This window comes from Schistocerca nitens, chromosome 8 (genome assembly GCF_023898315.1).
Source record: "Schistocerca nitens isolate TAMUIC-IGC-003100 chromosome 8, iqSchNite1.1, whole genome shotgun sequence".
Taxonomy (NCBI): domain Eukaryota; kingdom Metazoa; phylum Arthropoda; class Insecta; order Orthoptera; family Acrididae; genus Schistocerca; species Schistocerca nitens.
Window position 1 is genome coordinate 70,933,704 of NC_064621.1, and position 23,299 is coordinate 70,957,002.

The following is a 23,299-nucleotide window of genomic DNA, read 5'->3' on the forward strand; positions in this document are numbered from 1 at the left end:
TCTAATCTATCTCTATTTTGGTTCTGACTGGTTCTCTCCCCATGCAGGGCAGTGTCTTAGTATTTTCTTTTGAAATTTCCATGTTAAATTTTACCCTTATTTGTTTTAGCAAGTAGATGCCTTTCTGAAGGTCATCTTCGTTAACTGCGCCTTTAAATCCGCGCCTTTAAATAAACGGAACATATCGGCTAAGGCAGATAAACCCGAAAGAAAATCCTGGTCCTCCTAGAAGAGGGTTGAGCAGATGGCTGGTAACCAACTTTCAGAAACACAGACTAGTCCCAGTACCCAAACGAGTTTCGGAAGCTTTCTAGCTATTATATGTTATTAATTTTTAAAATAAATTTACCCAAATAAATAACGACAGCCTGATAGTCACAAAGAACGTCATTCATAATACTATCCGAATACCTTAAACGATTACAGTGTGATAAATGAAAAGCACTACTTTGCTTTTGTTGTACAGTATTACTTTTGTACTGTTAACCGGGTTTCGGCTTACAAGACCATCTTCACACATTTAATATCTTGAGATGCTCAAAATAACGCAAAACTTTCACTGGTGATTTACATGGTTCAAAATCATATTTTTCTTTCAGTATCATTGTTAGGTTGTTTTCGAAGCTCTTATTCCCTCTGAAATATCAAGAAAGTTCGTGAAGTTTGTGACATTAGTCAAACTACGAAGAAGTGCGCTAACGTACCAAAAAAATACAGAAAAACGACACTTCGCATCATTAAGGAGCTATTTGTCATCGCTTGTTAGTGCATGGCGCTGTCCTTATACTTGTAGTGACAAAAAATTTAATAATAAACGACCGCCGGTGAGTTCTTTAATTCTGACATATTCTAACTCCCTGCTGGAAAATGTCGTGTACGAGGCCTTACAGAAAAGAAGCAACACTGTCGCTCCATATGTATGTACTCACCGAATGTATTAGATTGGTGCATGTCGCCTTCGCAGAATATCCCATTGGAGTCCAAACACGCTTGCGTCCGCTCCCGCATGCCGCTTCCATTGAGGCTGCTCTCTATCGTTTGCCTCCTCGAAAAGCGCAGTAACATGTCAGTAGTAAACTGCTCGTCCACTGCCACGCAACCGTTGGATTTTGATGAAATAGTCAGAACTTGCGGTCACAGGTCAAGGCTGAGAAACAGCCATGCACTAATACGCCATGACACGGTACTTCCTTTGTAATGAGAACAAACATCTACATGTACTACCACTTGCATGTGTGTGGGTAACAATCCCTTGACTGTAAACCAACAGTGAACGATAATTGCTTTACCGATTCTTTTTCTTTTTAGTCATCAGTTTTCTGACTGGTTCGACGCAGCCCGCCATAAATTCCTCTCGTGCTCCAACCTCTTCATCTCAGTCTAGCACATGCATTCTACTTCCTAAGTTGTTTGTTGTATGTATTCCAATCTCTGCCTTTCCCTGTAGTTTTTACTCTCTATATGTCGTTGTAGTACCATGGAAGTTATTCCCTAATGTCCCAACAAAATCCTATCATTCTGTCTCTTCGTCTTGTCTGTGTTTTCCATATGCTCCTACATTCAGTGATTCTGTGTAGAGCCTCCTCATTTCTCACCCTATCAGTCCACTTAATTTTCAACATTCGTCTGTAGCGCCCACAGTCCATGTTTCGCTACCATACAACGCTGTTCTCCAAACGTACGTTCTCCTAAAATTTATTCCTCTAATTATGACCTATGTTTGATACTAATAGACATCCCTTGGCCAGGGCTGCCGTCGTTGCAAGGACTAATCTGCTTCAAATGCCCTCCTTGCTTCTTCCGTCACGGATTATTTTGCTGCCTATGGGTCAGAATTCGTGGTCCACAATTTTGATGTCAATTTTATCGTTTATCTCAAATCCGATATTTCTCATTACTTTCGCCTTTCTTCGGTTTCCTCTAAATCCACATTCGCTGCTTATTAAACTATTCATTCCATTCAACATGTCCTACAGTTTTTCTTCACTTCTACTGAGGATGGCAATGTCAACAGCGAATCTTATTACGGATATCGTTTCACCTAGAATTTGAATCCCACTCTTGATCCTTTGTTTTATTACTATCATTGCTGCTTCGATAAACAGATTGAACAGTAGTGGTGAAAGACTGCACGTCTGTCTCACACCGTTTTTAATCTGAGCACTTAGCTACTAGTCTTCCATTCTGACTCTTTCCTCTCTATTTTTGTAAGTATTGTATATTATCTGTCGTTCCTTATAGCTTAATCCTATTTTTTTCCGTAATTTCGAACATCTTGCTCCATTTTACATTTTCGAACACTTTTCTGGGTCGATAAATCCAACAAATGTGTCTTTAGTTTTCTTAGGTCTTGCTTTCATTATCAATAGCAACGTCATGAACGGTATAAGTATCAGCGTCTTCTTTTTATATTGACATACTGCGCATTTTGAACAGAAAAATGGACCCATTTATGTTTATTTTATATGCCACGCTGCTTTTCGTTTCCTCCATTTCCACTCCAGTGAGCTTAAATGCGTGAAAGTGAGAATGATATGAAAATAGGAAAGCTTACGGCTAACAGTAGATAGTAGGAGTAGAACGAGTTTGTACCAACTTCACCTATGAGGGCAAATTCAGCAAAAGGAAGTTAGCACCAAAGATAAACGGAGTTACCAGGTTTGGAGATGTCTTGTTGTTCGCAGCCAATGAGAAACCTACCCCCTCCAACGAGTGTGAAAAAGGAACCGTTGCCCTCCGATCCGCCCATATTGAAGTTGTTCGGCTGGTGATGGAAGTGTGCGCACGTTCCGTCAGGGATTCTCGGGTAAACGTGAAAAGAAATCAGTAGGGATGTGCAAGTTTGTTATAGAAAACGGTAATAGTTTGACTTGCAGCATCGACATCGTCAGAGAAACGTCGAGGGACGTATTAGTTGTCATTAAATGGGTGGTTCAAATGGTGGAAGCGGAACTTAGAGGTGAGTATTCACGTCCAGTGTGAACCTTCAGTTTACGGTCTAAATACGTTTGAAGCGAGGTTGCGAAGTGTAGGAACAGGTGTAAAATCGCGTAATGTTTAGATAGCATTATATTGGCTGACTTTTGTTAAAATCAGTGGTATTTCTTTGTATGTAGGATCACGCCACACGTTCCCGTTATTACTACCCTCTCCAGACACTTAAATGTGATTTGCAGAATATCCATGTAGATGTAGATGTAGTAGAGTTCTTGCTCAAATATGTCTAAATTACACTTCTGGGCGGTTTTTCTTACGCTTGAAGTCTGATTTCGTGAATATTAACTGGGTTAAACTAGCTTTGTGAAGAATTTGTGCTGAATTTGTAGTGATTTCTTTCTAATTAACTTTCAGCCACATGTTCCAAATTAAATTTTCACATGGTTTGGTTACGGTAAAAGTTTGGTCCAGAGGATATCACTTAGTCCGTAACAACTTACCGTTGAAATTTCATTGAATATGTGGTCCTTTCTTTGTAAGCAAAGTTCAACCAAGTGTTTCCGCCACTCACGGCGTACTGTGCTAGTCCCAATTACATCTTCGGGCGGTTTCCTAACGCTAAAATATTGTGCATCTGAGTATTATTTTAGATTAACGTTGACCAAATGACGTTTTCGTGTGACCTCCCTTACGTGACGACGTTGATTGAGTGAATATTAGACCTGATGACAATTTTATGTGAGAATTTTACCGATTTTTATACGAATTCTGTTTAAGTAGTTTCGGCCAACAGCTGCCCGCTATTCATCGTGTGCTAGGTTTGCGTCATCAAAATTAATTTCTCAAGTGTGTTCAATTCGAGTTCGCTGAATATTATTGAAACTGGCCGTCTTCGATTAAAAAACTGCCCCGGCTTGCTTTAAGAATTTTATCAGGTTTAGGACCCTAGCCTCTATAAGTGATGTACTACCATGAGTTTTCGCCATCTGCGATCAGTTATTTGTTTGGTATTAATCGTATGCTTAGTGTGGAATCTTTTGCATGAAGTGTCTGTTTGTAAGGATCTGCAGTTTAATTAATGCCATCCCACATAATAATTTCGCTTAATTTTGGCATAGTTCAGTCCATCGTCTCCGGCATTGTAGTATCGTACATGCGCTCATATGGCTACTGAGTCATTCGTTTGACTGAAAGCAGTCTGTCGGAGAAGCCGAATGAAAACTATGGAGTAAGTCGGTTGTAGTTTTACGTGTCAGTTGGATTATTATTCATTTATTTTTTCGACTGAAAGCAGTCTGTGTGAGCAGTTGAATGAAAACATTTGCCGCCGTAGCAGTTTTGCATACTGACTGATTAATTCATCATTTCTTTTCAAGTGAAAAATGTGTTATACAAAAAGTGTTTTATTTAACTAGTTATTCTCTGCGTTTTAGTCTTCAATGTGTGAAATTTTTAAATTGATTTCAAATATTTTGATGTGATTACAACAAAGTCATGTGATAAATTTCAGGTTTATTCCACTTTCTCTTCAGCTGAGTCAGCCAGTGTATTGCTTCCTTCGACGTATATCTCGCTAAAAGATCTCGAATACAAGAATGAGAGAGAATCGAGCTCACACATAATCTTAACAGCAATCGTTCTTAACTGAGAAACATTTGCGACTGGGAACAGGAAAACAGGGAAATAACAGTGATACACCAAGTACTCTCAGCCACACACCAGAAAAAAAAGCGAGTTAATATTGCATTGTCACTCAGCTCCGAGCTAAGTTGAAAGTTTAAAGTCTTTTACCTTATCGGCAAGTCAGTTTGTAATCAGTTGCAAAATTTGAACCGACAAATAGACCGACAGAAAAACAAAGTAATCTCCGCCACATACTAGACTCTAAAGCGCGCTAATACTGCAGTGTCATACATTTCTGAGCTATATTGAAAGTTTCAAGTCCCTAGCTTATCTGAAAGTTAGTTTAAAATCAACTGCAAAATTTTTACCGACGAATAAAAACGTATTCAAACTGATTGTTCATTTATATATAGATAGTTTTACACTGCAGCACCAGATATTAGACTTTTGAAATGATTTTTAACGCTACAAGCATGAAAATTCGTATTTGAGTGCCTAAATACAAATATTTTGAAAATATTTTAGTTCAAAAACTGGTTCAAATGGCTGTGAGCACTATGGGACTCAACTTCTAATGGTCATTAGTCCCCTAGAACTTAGAACTAGTTAAGCCTAACTAACCTAAGGACATCACACACATCCATGCCCGAGGCAGGATTCGAACCTGCGACCGTAGGGGTCTCGCGGTTCCAGACCGCAGCGCCTAGAACCGTACGGCCACTCCGGCCGGCATATTTTAGTTTTAGAAATACACTTTTACTCACATGCCCTTGAAATAAAATACTTTAATTGCCTCTAAAAATGTTGTCAACCCCTAATATTGTTCATATATAACCAAAAAGGCTGAAAAAGTATATAAATAAAATCACTCAAACCCAGAGACTTCAAAACATTTGTATAACGGCCATAACCAACAGAGACTTGTCAGTCGGTTGTCTCGAATTGAATGAAATCACACAAAGCCAATGAGTGAGCGAAAAACATTCACATGACCGCCGCAACTGAAGAAGACTAGTTTCAGTCATTGAGTGAAACCATTTAAGCCCGGTGAGTGAATGAGGTAAAAACATTCATACATGTGATATGGCCGTAGACATTAGTTTCATTCTGTTCTGTCATTCGACTGAGAAAAACCGTCTGAACGAAAAAGCAATGGACTAACTGATCGGCTGTTAAAAACAGTCGGTTGACCCATCACTAAACGTGGCGCGGCAACACGGCAGTTCTGGCCGCAGGCTTCAGGTTCTGTCGGCAGGACAACGCTCCCGGTCCTCTTTGTGAAAAGCGCTTTGTGTAGATGACAGCCACCAGTCGACAAAACATAACTCTCTCCTGTCTGTCTACCATCGGGAGTTGTCACGTCGCTAGCGGTGCTTTTCTTAGATGCTGCGCACAGGGGTCTAAAAAACTGTTTACGCGATAACGACTTCGGTCGAATAGTTAACTCGCTTAACACGGTGTAATCAGTGGGCGAGCACCGTGACTGCGTCAAAGCGCGCTCTCATGCATCCAGACGGTGACTTTAAGCTTAGATACCTAAAAGAAATTTACTGGCTGATACAAAAGTAACGGGAAAATCAATTAGAGGAGTAACTTTAGCGGTAGCGGGATTCAGTTTTTACATAAGTGTCGAAAAGGGTAATTAAGTTCCTCTCTTAGTTGAGTCTTGAGTTGCTAGATGGTATAGTATAATTCACAGCTTCGCGTATTTACAAGCAAATGAAGAAGTGGAAGGGAATACAGATACCTACAAACTCAGATTGACAAAACGTACAAAATGGCGAAGAATGAATTGCTGGAGGACAAATGCGAGGGTGTAGAAGCGTGTAATACTAGAGGAATGACAGATGTCGCTTACAGGAAAACTAGAGACACTTTTGGCGATAAGAGAAGCAAGTCCGGTACTAAGGAAAGAAGAGAAAGCTTGAAGCTGCAGTCAACGTATAGAGGGTCAACAGAAGGAAAACAACCGCGACGACTATATAATAGAAAGAAAAGATGAAGAAGGTGTAGGTGAGAGGGGATACACGATATTAAGAGAAAAAAATTAAGAGAGCACTAAAAGGTATAATTCGAAACAAGGCTGCTGGAATAGATGACATACCCTCATTTTTACTGTTGTACTTCGGAGACTGAACTACACCACTTGGTGTGTAAGACATACAAGAGAGTCGAGTTACTCTCATACTTCAAGAATAATGTAATAAACCCGATTTCCGTGACTCCAGGAGCTGTCAGGTGTGAATATCACCGAACCATAAATTTAATAACCCATGATTACTAAATACAGACAGAAATCATTTACAGAAGAATTGAAAATCCCTATGATTTATCCTATAAGATACACTCCTGGAAATGGAAAAAAGAACACATTGACACCGGTGTGTCAGACCCACCATACTTGCTCCGGACACTGCGAGAAGGCTGTACAAGCAATGATCACACGCACGGCACAGCGGACACACCAGGAACCGCGGTGTTGGCCGTCGAATGGCGCTAGCTGCGCAGCATTTGTGCACCGCCGCCGTCAGTGTCAGCCACTTTGCTGTGGCATACGGAGCTCCATCGCAGTCTTTAACACTGGTAGCATGCCGCGACAGCGTGGACGTGAACCGTATGTGCAGTTGACGGACTTTGAGCGAGGGCGTATAGTGGGCATGCGGGAGGCCGGGTGGACGTACCGCCGAATTGCTCAACACGTGGGGCGTGAGGTCTCCACAGTACATCGATGTTGTCGCCAGTGGTCGGCGGAAGGTGCACGTGCCCGTCGACCTGGGACCGGACCGCAGCGACGCACGGATGCACGCCAAGACCGTAGGATCCTACGCAGTGCCGTAGGGGACCGCACCGCCACTTCCCAGCAAATTAGGGACACTGTTGCTCCTGGGGTATCGGCGAGGACCATTCGCAACCGTCTCCATGAAGCTGGGCTACGGTCCCGCACACCGTTAGGCCGTCTTCCGCTCACGCCCCAATATCGTGCAGCCCGCCTCCAGTGGTGTCGCGACAGGCGTGAATGGAGGGACGAATGGAGACGTGTCGTCTTCAGCGATGAGAGTCGCTTCTGCCTTGGTGCCAATGATGGTCGTATGCGTGTTTGGCGCCGTGCAGGTGAGCGCCACAATCAGGACTGCATACGACCGAGGCACACAGGGCCAACACCCGGCATCATGGTGTGGGGAGCGATCTCCTACACTGGCCGTACACCACTGGTGATCGTCGAGGGGACACTGGATAGTGCACGGTACATCCAAACCGTCATCGAACCCATCGTTCTACCATTCCTAGACCGGCAAGGGAACTTGCTGTTCCAACAGGACAATGCACGTCCGCATGTATCCCGTGCCACCCAACGTGCTCTAGAAGGTGTAAGTCAACTACCCTGGCCAGCAAGATCTCCGGATCTGTCCCCCATTGAGCATGTTTGGGACTGGATGAAGCGTCGTCTCACGCGGTCTGCACGTCCAGCACGAACGCTGGTCCAACTGAGGCGCCAGGTGGAAATGGCATGGCAAGCCGTTCCACAGGACTACATCCAGCATCTCTACGATCGTCTCCATGGGAGAATAGCAGCCTGCATTGCTGCGAAAGGTGGATATACACTGTACTAGTGCCGACATTGTGCATGCTCTGTTGCCTGTGTCTATGTGCCTGTGGTTCTGTCAGTGTGATCATGTGATGTATCTGACCCCAGGAATGTGTCAATAAAGTTTCCCCTTCCTGGGACAATGAATTCACGGTGTTCTTATTTCAATTTCCAGGAGTGTAGAATAAAGAAAGGCAAAACTGCCTTTATAAATTTTGTTGATTAAAATAAAAATGGCTCTGAGCATTATGCGACTTAACTTCGGAGGTCATCAGTCGCCTAGAACTTAGAACTAATTAAACCTTACTAACCTAAGGATATCACACACATCCATGCTCGAGGCAGGATTCGAACCTCCGACCGTAGCGGTCGCTCGGCTCCAGACTGTAGGGCCCAGAACCGCTCGGTCACTCCGACCGGCAGAATCAAAAAGGTTGGCGATAAAATAAAGCTTTTGAGAACATTGACTGGAATACAATATTTAAAATTCTGAAGGTATCAAGGATAAAAACACGTGGAGGAAGTTGTAAAGAAACCAGACAGCAGTTCTAAGAGTCGAAGGGCGGCATATTAAAAGCGTGTGCCGGGCTGGGACTCGAACCCGCGACCATCGCCTTTCGCAGGCAAGTGCTCCACCTACTGACGACTCACCCACACATCTCTCCTTCCGACAGTAACTCATCTCGCGCCTTCCAAACTCACGGAAGTTCTCCTGCACACCGTGCGGTGCTACCGTCTTGGAAGAAATAATACTGCGGAAAATGGCTTAACCACTGTGTTGGGGGATTATTTTCAGAATGAATTTTCGCTCTGCAGCGGAGGGTGCGCTGATGTGAAACTTCTAGGCAGATTAGAACTGCGTGAAGGACACTGACTCGAACTGCCGACCTTCGATTTTCGCGGGTAAGTGCTGCACCGACTGAGTTGTAAAAGCGCGACTGACGACCCCTCTTCGCACCTATACTTCCGCCAGAACCTCATCTCATGTGCTCCAAACCTAACAGAAGTTCTCTTGCATAGATTGCGGGACGAACATTCCTGGAAGAAAGTATATTGCGGAGACAAGACTTAGAAACGGGCTGAGGGATTGTTTCCTGAACTCATTTTCAGTCCGCAGCGGAGTGTGCGCTGGTTTGAAACAAATGGCTCTGAGCATTATGCGACTTAACTTCTGAGTGTCAGTTGCCTAGAACTTAGAACTAATTAAACCTAACTAACCTAAGGACATCACACACATCCATGCCCGAGGCAGGATTCGAACCTGCGACCGTAGCGGTCGCTCGGCTCCATACTGTAGCGCCTAGAACCGCACGGCCACTCCGGCAGGCCATGGTTTGAAACTTCCTGGCAGATACAGCGGTTGAAAATCGAGTGAGACAGGGTTGTAACCGATGTTATTCAATCTGTACATTAACCAAACAGTAAAAGGAGCCGAGGAAAAACTTCAAGACAGAATTATAGATCAGGACGAAAAAATAGAAACTTTGAGATTTGCCGATGACACGGTAATTCCGATAGAGACAGCAATGGGCTTGGAACAACAATTGAACGGAATGGACAACATCTTGAAAGGAGGATATAACATGAAGATCAACAAAAGTGAAACAAATATAGTTGAACCGAGTCGAATTAAATCAAGCGACACAAGGAAATGAGATAGTGACCGTGGTAGACATGTTTTCCTATTTGGGCGCCAAAATAATCGACGAAGGGCGAAGTGGAGAAGACATAAAATGAATAATAGCTGTAGCACAAAAAGCGTTCTTGAAACAATGAATTTTTTAAAATGTAATATAAATTTAATTGTTAGGAAATCTTTCCTGAAGTAATTTGTCACGAGTGTAGGCTTGTACGAAAATGAAACATGTGCGATAAACAATTCACACAAGGAGAGAATAGAGGCTATTGAAATGTTGTGCTACTTAAGTGTGCTGAAAACTTGGCGGGTAGATCGAGTAACTAATGAGGACGTTCTGAATCTAATTGGGGTATAAAAGAAATTTATGGCCCAACTTGACTAAAAGAGGGCATCGGTTGACAGCACGTATTTTGAGTCATAAAAGGATTACCAATTCAGTACTGGAGGGAAGTGTGGGGGTAAAAGTTGGAGAGGGAGACCAAGGGATGAACACAGCACGCAGATTCAAATTGAGAGTATCTTACGCGCAGATAGCCGACTGACAAAATACTTACGGACGATGTCGGCCTCACCGCAAGCAGAAACTAACAGGCCAAATTTAGCGGACAAGAACGAGTCTTCACCAGTGACGCCTCAGAATCAAATTTCAGTACAATCAACGCCGAATCACAATGAGCCAACATAAACACTTACGCCTAGGTGCCCTCCTTTCTGCATTACTTTTTTTCACTTATTCTTTTTCTTCTTTTTAACTAGTTCAGTAGCGTAACTTGGAGTTGGGTTTTAGAGTTGGACAGAAGAAGAAAATAATTTCAGTAGTGTACTACGGGTTGTATGTAAATGTGGGAACTCGTGCAGTTTCTTCTAGAATGCAGGGGCTTTGTAAAAATAAACAAACAAAAATAATGTTCAAAAACTTGAAGTAAGAAATACAAACACAACACCAAAATAGAAATACGAGCTCTAGAGTCTTAAGTGGGACTTGAATCGCCGAAGAACGCAACTTAATTGAACGATAAGTCTACTTGACTACAAGAATTATCGAGTGAACGAAAGTGTGAAACGTCCCCTTTAGAAAAATTTGATACAAGACTGTGCTTAAACTGACACACAATATTTTTTAGCGCAACGCAATCTGACTTTCAATAATCTCTACAAGAGAATGGCCCTAACTAACATTAAACTATACCTTTCACAAATCACTAAATCACTTACCTCACAAAAATCTTGGTTACTCCCACTACTGCAATACAGCAAGCGCCACTACTGCCAGCTAAATAAAAGATTCAAACTATGGAAGGCACTAACTACTGCTAGGGATAGTTAGCAAATGAAAGATATTAATAGAGAACAAACAATGTATTTACCTTGATATCATCATATATATATATGTAGCAGTTCATGACAAATTTCAAAACTCCGCCATCTCTCTCCCCACATCCACCACTGCTGGCGGCTCACCTCCAACTGCGCAACGCTACGCGCTGTTCACAGCCAGCTGCCTAACACTACAATGGCGAGTATTACAACAATGCAAAGCAGCCACAGACTGCACACAGCACAGCCAGTGATTTTCATACAGAGGTGGCGTTACCAATAAAAAAACCTAAACAACCTACTTACATAGCCCCCATGCTCCCCACAAAAAATTTTACAAATTGGTTTGGGCAGTGGCCAATACAGATTTGAAAAAAAATTTTTATAATTCCCTGCTAACCAACCGCCACCCCTACTAGCCAACTTCTCTACACGAATAAAATATAGTAAATACAAGATCATTCAATTGTAAGATAACAACGCTTGAAGCAACAGTTAAATATAAAGATGCCACTGCTGTCCAAAAGCGAAGCACGGCTAAATCCAAAAGCTAACTTCAGATTTCCAGGCTATCAAGTTATAAAAAGTGCAGTTAGGCAGGATGTACTCTGAGTAACATCTCGAATACATCATCGCAAGATCCTATGAAATATTCTAAAGAAAGGTAAGCAATGGTGGGGTGGACTTCTGTTCGGAATTGAACAAAAATGTGCCGATTACCAAAGTGTGACACAATGTCGGAGGATTCCGCAATAAAAAAACCAGTAATCACTTTGTCGAGCTACTTGTCAAAGACCTTCTGGAGGTAATTTTACACACCAGATGTACTTCACAGTGACTGACGTGAGGAAGTTCTCACTTCTTGGAAGAGAGACAGCGGATGGATCAGACAATGGACATTACAGTGTGCCTGGATGAGGAAAGCAAACATTGCTCAACACTCTCAACGGAGTCATCAGATAAACAACTCGCTACTGAAGACGTTGAGGATAGTACCTAAGAGCCGGCCGCTGTAACCGAGCGGTTGTAAGGGCTTCAGTCCAGAACCGCGCTGCTGCTACGGTCGCAGGTTCGAATCCTGCCTCAGGTGTGGATGTGAGTGATGTCCTTAGTTAGGTTTAAGTAGTTCTAAGTCTAGGGGACTGGTGACCTCAGATATTGTCGGATAGTGCTTAGAGCCATTTGAACCATTTGAAGTACCTAGCAAGAATTCCAACAATCCAAATCTTCGACTGCAGTCACACAAACCAGTCAGGATATTCTCTTGTCCTCAAAAATTATTTGAGCGAATAATAATTTACATCTACATCTACATGGATATTCTGAAAATCACATTTAAGTGCCTATCAGAGGGTTCATCGAGCCACTTTCACAATTTTCTATTATTCCAATCTCGTATAGCGCGCGGAAAGAACGAACACCAATATCTTTGCGTACGAGCTTTGATTTCCCTTATTTTATCGTGGTGATCGCTCCGCCCCATGTAGGTCGGTGTCAATTAAATATTTTCGCATTCGGAGGAGAAAGTTGGTGATTGGAACTTCGTAAGCAGATCCGTCGCAACGAAAAACGCCTTTCTTTTAATGATTTCCAGCCCAAATCCTGTATCATTTCAGTGACACTCTCTCCCATATTTCGCTATTATACAAAACGTGCTGCCCTTCTGTGATCTTTTTCGATGTACTCCGTCAGTTCTATTTGGTAAGGATTCCACACCACGCAGCAGCATTCTAAAAAAGGACGGAGAAGCGTAGTGTAGGCAGTCTCCGTAGTAGATTTGTTACATTTTCTAAGTGTCCTGACAATAAAACGCAGTCTTCGGTTAGCCTTCCCCACAACAATTTGATGAGTTCCTTCCAATTTAAGTTCTTCGTAACTGTAATTCCTAGGTAGTTGAATTTACGGTCTTTAGATTTGACTGATTTATCATTTAACCGAAGTTTAACGAATTCCTTTTAGCTTTCTTGTGGGTGGCCTCACACTTTTCGTTATTTAGGGTCAACTGCCAATTTTCGCACCATTCAGATATCTTTTCTAAATCGTTTTGCAATTTGTTTTGATCTTCTGATGACTTTATTAGTCGATGGCACAGCGCCAGCTGCAAACAACCTAAGATGCCTGCTCAGATTGTCTCCCAAATAGTTTGTATAGATAAGGAACAGCAAAGGGCCTATAACACTACCTTTGGGAACGCGAGAAATAACTTCTGTTTTACTCAATGACTTTCTGTCAGTTACTACGAACTGTGACCTCTCTGACAGGAAATCAAGAATCCAGTCACATACCTGAGACGATATTCCATAATCACGCAGTTTCACTACAAGCAGATTGTGTGGTACAGTGTCAAACGCCTTCCGGAAATCCAGAAATACGGAATCGATCTGAAATACTTGTCAATAGCACTCAACACTTCACGCAAATAAAGAACTAGTTGTGTTTCGAACGGTGTTTTCTAAATCGATGTTGACTATGTGTCAATAGACCGTTTTCTTCGAGGTTATTCATAATGTTCGAACACAATATATGTTACAGAATCCTGCTGCATATCGATGTTAATGGTACGGGCCTGTAATTAAGTGGATTACTCCTACTACCTTTGTTGAATATTGGTGTGTCCTGAGCAACTTTCCAGTCTTTGGGTACGGGTTTTTCGTCGAGTGAACGATTGTATATGATTGTTAAGTATGGAGCTAATGCATCAGCATACTCTGAAAGGAACCTAATTGTTTCTTGTTGATTTAAATTTGAATTGGGAGTACATTACCGAGCTTCTCCCACATGGAGGAGCAGTAATGTTTTGTCTTCGAGTAATTGCCAGACTGAAAAGCAGATCAACATCTTAACATATTTTACATATTTCCATTCATTGTCTTACAATGTAATTTTTTGAGGTAACGGTACTAGATACACAAAATCGAGCATGTGGTGTTCCCCTGTAGTCAAAGTGGGGGCCTATTGAAGAAAAGAGTTGAGTATTCCATTAGCACCTTCAGAGTAAACATATTTTCATAACTAATCCATCACAATTTGAGAAGAATAGTAGTACAATAATACAAGGGTTGGGGTTGTTAAGGGGAATAGACAAAACAGCGAGGTCATCGTGTAAGTAGACTGTTTAGGTTTTTTTATTGGTACCGCCACCTTTGTATAAAAAATCACTGGCTGTGCTGTGTGCAGTCTGTGGCTAGTTTGCATTGTTGTCTGCCATTGTAGTGTTGGGCAGCGGCAGCTGGATGTGAACAGCGCGTAGCGTTGCGCAGTTGGAGGTGAGCCGCCAGCAGTGGTGGATGTGGGGAGAGAGATGGCGGAGTTTTGAAATTTGTCATGAACTGCTATATATATATATATATATATATATATATATATATATATATATATATATATATATATACATATTAAGGTAAATACATTGTTTGTTCTCTATTAATATCTTTCATTTGCTAACTATCCCTATCAGTAGTTAGTGCCTTCCATAGTTTGAATCTTTTATTTAGCTGGCAGTAGTGGCGCTAGCTGTATTGCAGTAGTTCGAGTAACCAAGATTTTTGTGAGGTAAGCGATTTGTGAAACGCATAGGTTAATGTTAGTCAGGGCCATTTTCTTTGTAGGGATTTTTGAAAGTCAGATTGCGTTGCGCTAAAAAAAATATTGTGTATCAGTTTAAGGACAGTCATGTACAATTTTTCAAAGGGGATGTTTCATATGTAGACCCTTAGCTGAGGATACCTCATTGGAATCTTCCGATTTTTTCTTGTAGTTTGTGTAGTTAGTGTAGCTTTTGTTTATTGCTAGCGCGTAATTGTAGAGAAAATCTCCTTTGTAGTTGCAGTCTTTCATTGATGTACAGTAAAACAGTTGTGGCATGCATGTAGATTTGCACCAAGTATTTCGCAGCTGCAATTAACTAGATATTATTTTCAGTGTTATGTTAATGTGTTCTCTTATTTTTGCTCTTCAAATTGTGTTTTTCTGTGTTGTCGTGTGAAATATTGTGACAATAATGGCGTGTGAAAAACGTAACACTAGGCTCCAAAGTAAACTGAGAAATGACAGCGAAGACGAAAGCAGTGTGTTAGCGCCACCGTGTAATGAATTAACTAATATTCAAAGTAGTAATTTGGTAATTGTGCATAGGGAAATGGAGCGGGTGGCAAATAATGGTGTAGACAGTGAAACAGGTAGTGAACAAGGAAGCATTATCGATCGATCGGTCGGCAACAGCTCGCCTCAGGAATCCGAAATGACAGAACACAATATTGCAAATACTGTAGACTTAGGTTTTGGGTCCTCACCGTTTTCTCAAATGAGTCAAGACACATTTTCTGCTTGTCAAAATGTGAATGTTGCCGGTGAAAATGCACTGCCAAAAAGCATAGAGAAACAGATTCCAGACACTAATACATTATTATTGCAATTAATGCAACAAATGGAACAAAATCAGAGACAAATGGGACAAAGGCTTCAAAAGTTAGACACAATGGAACAAAACCAGAGACAAACACAGCAACAGTTAGACACAATGGAACAAAATCTTCAAAAGTTAGACACAATGGAACAACAACAGAGACAAACACAGCAACAGCTTCAAAAGTTAGACTCATTGGAACAAACTCTTGAACAAACACGTGAAGATTTAACTACTGAGTTACATAACATCGAATCGAAATGTCAAAAAGTCTGTAATGACGTAAAAACACACATTTGTGAGCATTTCCAACCTATTTTTTCGCGGCATGAAAATGCATTACAGAATCACGAAGCAGCCATAAAAGAACTGCAAACTATTGTTCATCAAAATCATGAGACCCTGCAAGCTAAAATTGACTCAGTTGCATCTACCGATTCGGTTATGCAACTTGCAAAAACTCAAGAAAACTTAAAGGACACAGTAGATACTCTGAAAATTGGTTCAGAAAGACACATGGAGGAAATTATTTCATTATCAGAGAAAGTAGTTGAACTTTCGGATCAGCTAAATAATTTATCTACGAAGGTAGATGATAATCTGAATGACACAAAACCGGTAGTCTTTAATGACACAGAAGAGAGCGAACAAATTAGGAAACTGAAACAAAATCTGAATCAAATTAATACGCAACACCAAAGAGAAATCCGGGAAGTACAAGATCAGCTGACACAGGTAATACAAGAATTACGTATTTCAGAGGACACTCGCGCTCCAACACGGGAAGAGGGACTTAGAAATACGGAAAAGCCGCAAAATAATAACACAGGGCATTTCGGAAGTTATGAAAGAAACTGGCAATGTGCACCCAATTTTGAGATGGAACGGCCGACACGACCTAACAATGACCGATATGCGACTCGCCGACATGAAGATTTTGACTATAAGCTGTTCATTACTACACGTAAATTCAAAACATTTAAGAATTCTGGCAACGACATTCATCCACAAGCATGGCTCCATCAATTCTCTCATTGTTTTCCTCCCAACTGGTCGTTAGAACACAGATTAGAATATATGTGTGGCTACTTAGAGAATGAACCAGCTGTAAGAATGCGATCGGGCATTCACGATTGCCACAGTGAAGGAGAGTTTTACCATGCCTTCCTCTCAGCATATTGGTCTCAAGCCACACAAGACCGAGTAAAAAATAGCATCATAATGATGAAACATTTCGAACAATCGGAATTTTCCAGTCTTGTGAAATATTTTGAAGACATGTTGCACAAGAATCAGTACCTGTCAAACCCATACAGCCCCTCAGAACACATCCGCATTTGCTTAATCAAATTACCTGAACATTTACGACACATTATTGTGGCAGGACGTTGCAAAGACGACATTGAAGCTTTTCAAGGACTCTTACAAGAATTAGAAATTGACACTAACAATCGCGGAACGCGAAAACAGGAACACAACAATTACAGGTCACATCCGTCACAATTCCGCGATGAAAGAAATAATAACTGGACACGACAAGGCTATTCTCACAACACATATCGTGACCAAAACAGACACCACCTGTATGACAACCGTTGGCAGAGTAGTAATAATTACAGGGAAAGATCACCTCTCCGCGGTAGTGACTATCACAGAGACAATCAGAGAAACAGATGATTTGGGAACCAAAACAATTGTTATCAAGGGAGACAGAATAACTTTAGACGCAACAGTCCAGCGCTCAGTTACGATTCAGGGAGAAATTCTCCACCACGTGACCGACAAGAAAGAAACTATGGCATCTACCGACATGACGACAGACGATATGATCGTAACGACAGACCTGAATTGCATCAGAACTGGCGGGATTCAAACAGAGCAGGGCCCTCTCGAGGAGGTGAATTTGTAGAAGTTAGGTCTCCAAATCCCAATAACGATGCGCGCCAACAAAGAGACAATAGGCAATGACTCACACCGCTGGCAGCCACAAAACGTACTTATGAAACTGACGACGCAGCTGCTGTAGCTAGTAATTACGTAAAAATGGAAGACATTAGGGACATCTTACTCCAGGAACACGACGTAAAACATAACAACATTGCATATCCTGTGATTCACATTACTGTAAATGACGTAAAATTTACGGCAGTACTTGACTCTGGCAGTCCCATTTCAGTAATTAGTGAAACAGCTTTTAGCAAGTGCAACAAATCGAACGATTGCCCCACACTTCCGTTACGTAAGATTAAATTACAAGGTGCAATCTTTGGAAAAAGTGTAGATGTACGCCAACAAACCAATTTAGAATTCTTTTGCCAAATCCACAGCTTCTCTATGAACTTTCTTATTGTTCCATTATTGTCGTCGGAAATTATATTGGGAGTAGACTTTTTGAATGAATACAAAGCAATCTTAAACTTTCACGATGCTGAAATAAGTTTAGAGAAGGAAGGTAGGTCAATAGCTTTGAAATTTGAAGATTGGCTCTCAAACCATGACGAAGACATTAATCGGCTTTACCTTGTGTTGGACAACAGTTCGGAATTTTCTACAGAACTAGACACTAACAATCACTCTGCAAGTACTGACAGGGATGATATCGACGGCATATTTGAAATTAATGAGTTAATTCAGAATAAAATTTAAACAATTGAGAATTGTAATGACACTGATAGGCAGGACCTTTTTGAGATTTTACAAGAACATTCCACAGTTTTTAGTCACAAAACAGGAACAATCAAGGGATTTCAATACCAATTTCGTGTTCGTGAGCATACTAAATTTTGTGTTAGACCATACGTAATTCCAGCACATTATAGGGACCGTGTTAGAACAGAAATACAATCTATGTTTGACGAGGGCATTATTGAGCCTGCAGTAAGCTCATACAACAATCCATTACATGTTGTTGAGAAGAAAAATGGATCGATCAGGCTTGTCTTAGGTTCGAGACAAATCAATACTATCATTATTCCTGAAACAGACAGGCCGCAAACGTTGGAAGAACTTCTTCAAAATTTTAATGGTGTAAAAGTGTTGTCTTCCATTGATCTCAGATCCAGCTTTTATCAGATCGAACTTCATCCAGAATGTAGAAAATACACAGCTTTCCTTTGTTTCGGCGTTTGTTATCAGTTTCGGAAACTTCCTTTTGGTTTGAACATTTCTTCAGCAGCATTCATTCGCGGGCTAAATTCCATATTACCTGAGTTCTTAAAACGTCACATCACCTTATATGTGGACGATATTCTAATAGCAGAAGCTTCATGGGAACAACATAATCGCATCCTCAACAGTTTGTTACGTATTTTTGCAGAATCTAGAATTACAGTTAACTTGGAAAAGTCTGAATTCGGTAGGTCAAAGGTGAGGTTTTTGGGACATATTATTTCTTCTGAAGGTATTCAGCCGGATCCTGAAAAGTTAGAAGCAATCAGAGCCATTCCAGTTCCATCCACAAAAAGACAAGTCCGCAGTTCTCTAGGTCTCGTAAATTTTTACCGTCGTTTTCTGAACATGCAAATTCTTGTTACACCAAAACTTTGTTCTCTCACTGGAAAAAATACTATTTGGAACTGGGACGAACAAGCACAGTTGGAATTCAATTCTTTGAAAGAATCGCTACTTAACGCGCCAATACTAGCTCATCCAGATCTGTCACAAGATTTCTGCCTTAGCACGGATTCTTTTAAAGTCGGTCTTGGTGCCCATTTATTTCAAGAAGCCATAGAAAATGACACTACCATTCAGAAAACCATTGCTTTTGCTAGCCGAGTGCTAACAAAATCTGAAAAAAATTATTCCGTTACTGAATTAGAAGCTTTAGCTATCGTTTGGGCATTTAACAAATTCCGTTTCTTTCTTTCTGGTAAGCACGTAAAAGTATACAGTGATCATCGTGCATTACAATTTCTTATGTCTTCAAAATTAAATCATGAAAGGTTAAAACGCGGGGAATTGTTTCTGCAAGAATTCCACTTCACAATAGTCTACATTCCCGGCAAGGAGAACATTGTTGCGGACGCACTGTCACGCGCACCGGCTGGGCTGGAGAAAAGTAACACAGAAGGCAACCTCGAAAAAAATTTCAGTATTCTTTACATTCAGAAAGTCGCCTTTGAAAACTTCATCACCACATCTTTAAAGGACATTGCTCATGAACAAGATAAAGATCTGATTTGGAAAGACATCAAGAGCAAATGGCATGAAAAGACACACACACAGATTCGGCATTATTATCTGGTTAGAAACAACATACTGTTCAAACGCTGCACTGTTTAACTGGCCCACGAAAATGTTATCATATTCTTCGAACGACTTGTTATTTTAACAATATGGAAAAGAGAATTCGAAGAGTCTTGTCTATTTGTAAACTTTGTCAAAAGGCGGAACCATCTACTATCTCCCATCGTGCGCCGCTGTTTCCTATCATTCCTTCTAAATTAAAAGAATTTGCTGCTGTTGATCTCTTGGGACCGCTTGTCAGAACATCTAATGGATTTTCGTACGTTCTAGTCGCTGTTGAACTTACTTCAAAATTTGTTTCTTTCACACCGTTACGTAAAGCCACTGGACGGTCTGTATCCAACGCCTTTGTTAAAAATTTCTTACGTGAAGTTGGACACGTTAGTAAAGTCATTTCAGATAACGGACCTCAATTCAGATCTGCTGTTTGGTCACGCATGCTTCGGAATCATAAAATCAAACCTGTTTTTATTTCATTGTACTCACCACATTGTAACCCGTCTGAACGGATTATGAAAGAAATCAATAAGCTTTGCAGACTTTATTGTCACAGAAAGCATCAGCATTGGGACAAATATTTACACTTATTTCAAAACGTGCTGAATGAAATGCCTCACGACTCCACTGCTTTACCACCTACTCTTGTACTAAAGAATGAAGAACCACCGAACAGAGTCAGAGAGCTTGTACCTTTCCCGAATACACGTAAACTTCGACACAAAGACATAATTGATTTGGCTATTAAAAATATAAAATCTGCAGCAGACAAAAGGAGAAAACTACACGGTAAAGCAAACGCAAAGAAATTATACATTGGTCAGAAAGTTCTCATTAAAGCTCATTCATTGTCACATAAGAAGAAACACTTAAGTCACAAATTCTTTCTAGTTTACAATGGGCCATACAGAATCCGACGTATACCACATGATAATTGCGTTGAAGTTGAAACTCTGCGTACTAGGAAGAGTAAAGGTTTACACCACATTTCACATGTAAAACCATTTATTGAGAGATAATCTGCTTTTTAACTTAGTCTTTGCTATAAAACTTTTCACTTTACATTGCTAGTATGCTTTGTCAGACTTAAGAAACTGTTAACATGCAACAATGTTTGAAGTTAAATATCCAGTCTAGAACCTAGGGAACATTTTTAAACAGAAATTACGAATGCATTGTTATAGTGAACAGACGTCACAGTGTTATTGTGTGTGTACATTCTTGCTTGTTAGTTGCACGATTACGTAACGACTATAAGGCTCACATACTTAGAACATTTACCAGTACTGCTAATGAGATTTTAATGCAACATTTTGGTTTACTTGAAATTTGGTGTATCATGAGGTAAGTACATTGACTTCTGCAGAACTTAGCTTTCGGAGGACGATAACTACGACACTTCCACAGCGATTATCTTACAGCAAGACGCACAGTTTAGCGCTACAGTACACGTATTTGTGTGATTAATTTTATACTTAAAACATTTATTTTTTAAGATATTTGAAGTACAATGATACAAGAGTTTCCATGATATATTTCATTCCATTGCTGTAATCTGTAACACCTGAGGGTATAATTACATTAGTCCTCAGGGGGGTACACGCTTACTTTGTGTACCATGTGTTTGGCAAGCACAAGGAGCCCTAGCTAATATGGTATTTGCTTATACAACTTTACACATCAGTACCATATTTCTCTAACACACAAATTACACAGCTGTCTGATCATTTAACTGAGAGATAAACATTTTTTTTCTACATCAGTGGCAGATGTTTACGCAATTACACAGGTGAATAATTTCACACTTATGAAATTCTATTTTGTTTGCACTGTGTGAACTGTTCATATTTTTTTTTTCGGAACCATTGTGATACTATGAGAGCTTTGAATGATGTATTTGGTAAGGGAGCATGATTTTAAAGTACATTTGAGGTAGATGACACTATTGAAATGAGCAGAGAATTTTCTTTAAGTTTTGATATTATAGGAGGAAGCTACGACGATTTTGAGATTTGAATGAGGTGTTATGATGTTATTATTACGACGATAATGTGTATTATACTGCTGAGGTATGTCTATGATGAATAAGCTGATGCTATATGAGTTATTTGATTATGCTACGTGTCTGTTATGATGAAATATTGAAGAAGTGTCGACAAATACGTATGTGTGTAATAAGGTAAGGAATAATGAGTAGTGGTTAGGGACTCTGATTTGTGGAAAGGGATGTTGGAAACCAAGAATCGTACTTTAAGAGTTATGAAATGTGTGTAAATGCATGAATGTATCACAATGCCGGCGAAAATCTTTTTGACACTGTTATATTTATAGGATTTTGTTTCTACAGATGTGTAACCCAAATTCTTGACCTGTGAAATATTTTTATATGAGACTGTCACTGTAGCGGAAACTGCTGTTGTAAATATTTCAGTTAGAAAGGTAAGTGACCTCGACGTAATGTGTTTTGGGCGCCCAGCTGAGAGGTCTGACAAAAGGAAGCCATTAGGTGGAGAGAAAAAAAGGGAGGCCATTATCCTTGCTATTGACATTCCTTTGTAGAAAGCACCGCAAATACGACACGCTCATTACTTGGAAAGATACTTACATCTGCACACCTGATTATGACAAGCGTCTTTCTCAAGAATTGAGAGAATTTTTACTGCCTTATGAAATGCCATATGGCTAATGAATGATGTTTCATGCCTTCCTTTGTACATATTTGCTCATTTTCTTTAATATCTAGTCTCTAGCTGCACTGCAGCATTGCTTATTATAAAATTTAATAGATGTACTAATATCACTCTTTTCTGTCTACAGACCCAGTAAAGAATACGTTTCTGATAAACTTTCTTAGAAAAGAGAGCACAAATAGACATTTCCCTTCACAGGAATTGCATAAATACTATTTTTAATGACTTGGTAATTTCTTTTCTAGCATAAATTGTGATGCATCACTCTAGTATTAAGATGTGACATAGGTATTAGACATGGCCATTTTTAGTGTAATATTTTTTCTGCTTGAGTCATGTCATGTTTAGGTATAAGTTATTTCATTTTCTGCTGTTGTCTGCCAGGCATAGTGCTACTAAATTTCACTATACATTACTCTGTTAAGCCACTTTTACTACTGATTTATTTTTCTTGTTTGCTGCTCATTGCCTTATATTAGTTGTAATATTGCTGCTTGCTGTGACAATTTCCATTTTTTTCCATTGCTATTTGTATTAATTGTTTTGTGCTGCTGCATTGCCTCGTTCCTTAGTTTAGTATCTGAGCTCAGTAGATTTAAGTTAGCTTAACAGGGGTAGACTATATAAGAGAATGAGTTGCAATGAATTGGAAGAAATGCATTGAGACGTTATACGAAAAAAGTACAGAAAGTAGGTATAGATAGGACTTTTTGGGAATAATGATGAACGAAGGGAGATCTCCATGCAAAATACTGCAGTAAAACAAACCCTGTCCTTTCCTTTTGTGTCATCCCTCTATGTGTTTGTGTACCCTTGTGTATTTGTTTTCTTCCTGTCTCTGTGTGCTGTTTCATAGAATT